This window comes from Mustela putorius, unplaced genomic scaffold, assembly GCF_011764305.1.
Source record: "Mustela putorius furo isolate JIRA1106 unplaced genomic scaffold, ASM1176430v1.1 tig00537277_pilon_pilon_pilon, whole genome shotgun sequence".
Classification (NCBI taxonomy): Eukaryota; Metazoa; Chordata; class Mammalia; order Carnivora; family Mustelidae; genus Mustela; species Mustela putorius.
The window spans coordinates 108,495-110,364 of NW_025422415.1; the positions used below are offsets into that span (position 1 = coordinate 108,495).

A 1,870-nucleotide genomic window follows, 5' to 3' on the forward strand; every position below is an offset into this window, starting at 1 on the left:
GGTAGTCGAAACAGATAGGGATAGGAATGTTTTTTACCAAAAGCCAAGGGCAAATGAGAATCTCCAGAAAGATTTGGTCAGCACTGTCTACTGATACTGAAAGGTAATGGATGGTCACCTGAGAAAAGACCATTGCATTTTATTTAGGAGCCTGTTCTGACCTCAAAGAGAGTAGGGTTAGTAGCAGGTATGGAGAGGTGGGGGTAGTGGGCATAGTACTCAAATGCCCGGGATGTCGACAGTGAGGAAGTAAGCTTGCCCAAACCAGACAAAGGAACTTGTGGATGCCAAGAGGTAAGGAACACCTGGAGGAGAGTGGGACAGGAGAGTGGGGCACTCCGGGCAGAGAGGTAGAAAGTTCTGGCTAGAGGAAGCAGGCCAAAAGGCTGGGGCCCAAAGTTTAAGAAGAGGAGAGAACCTTGACCAAAAGAAGCCCCTGCCATTTCCTGGCTGCGGAGCTCAGGCTGAAAGCTAAAGCCCTGGATAAAGAACTGCCTTTTTCCCCTTTCTGAGCTAGGAGGCCATTTTATTTCCCAAGTCCCAACTAATATCACTGTGGCCTGGAAAGTTAGGCCAGATAGAAGATGAAATAAACTGAGCTTACTCATCCTCTCTTCAGCTTTTCTCTGAGATGGAGAATAGTCTGGTTTTAAAATTAGGCATCAGGGTCGCCTGGGTGGCTCAGTGGTTAAAGCCTCTGCCTTTGGCTCAGGTCATGATCCCAGGGTCCTGGGATTGAGCCTCACATTGGGCTTTCCTCGGCAGGGAGCCTGCCTCCTCCTCCTCCTCTCTCTCTCTGCCTGCCTCTCTGCCTACTTGTGATCTGTCTGTCAAATAAATAAAAATCTTTAAAAAATAAATAAATAATAATATTAGACATCAGGCAGTATTAGAGTGATTTCGTGTGTGTGTGTGTGTGTGTGTGTGTGTGTGTGTGTGATGTAATAAAAGCTGCCCTTTATTGACTGCTTACCAGGCATCAAGCTGTAGTAAGCACTTCATATGCAGTATCCTATTTTATCCTCCCAGCAATCTTTTGAGATGGATACTATTATTTTCCTTATGTTAAGGTGAAAAACAGGGTGGAAAAGCTGAGCACTGAGACCTAGAACTAAAGTGGGGAGACTAAAGAAGTGCAGGCCACTGAGGCACTACTCATTCTTCCAGCTCTGATCCACTGTTGTACCAGGGGTCCAGTCGAGTGTGTGCCTGCCTCCTTCCTGGGTAGGCCAGAGGTCCCGTCTAAATAGCCATCTACAGCAGCTCCGTACTCCAGCTGGTCAGATGGGTGTCCAGATCACTGTTGTCTCCCAGGACATTGACACAGTGACCAAGTGGTACTGGGGTCACTACAGTTGGTATGACTGGTTCAGGAGCTTTGGAATAGTGTTTGGTAGCTTTATCCTTGGCTATGCCAGAAACCCATCTCTCAAGCAGCAGCTCTTTTCCTGTGCTATTCTGGGCTTTACCCTATCTGAGGCCTTAGGGCTCTTCTGTTTGATGGTCACCTTCCTCATCTTCACCATGTAGGCTCTGTGAGGGTCTCCTACCCATCCTGCTGCTTCAATTCCAGGCTATGCCTATACCAGATGAACTAAGCTTTACCATTAAACACAGTATCTCTAAACCTCCCCATACACACCAAGAAATTTATGAAAACCAGATCCAGTGAGGTCAGAAATTTGATCATGATCACACAGACAAGTAAATGGCAGAGGTAAAACTTACTCTAAGACTCATACTTTTAACCACTCGCTATACTGGCTTTTAATAACACTTGTAGTGTGGGTGTGTGCACACACACACATGTGCAACACACACAAACACACACACAAGGCCCCAGGCTGTGTGGCAAGAAGTTAACATGGGA

General features: G+C 46.6%; 1 pseudogene; it reads left to right on the forward strand.

Moving 5' to 3' along the window:
- The first annotated feature begins 232 nt into the window (after positions 1 to 232).
- LOC123390188 lies at positions 233 to 1,612 on the forward strand (annotated as a pseudogene).
- The last annotated feature ends 258 nt before the right edge of the window (positions 1,613 to 1,870 follow it).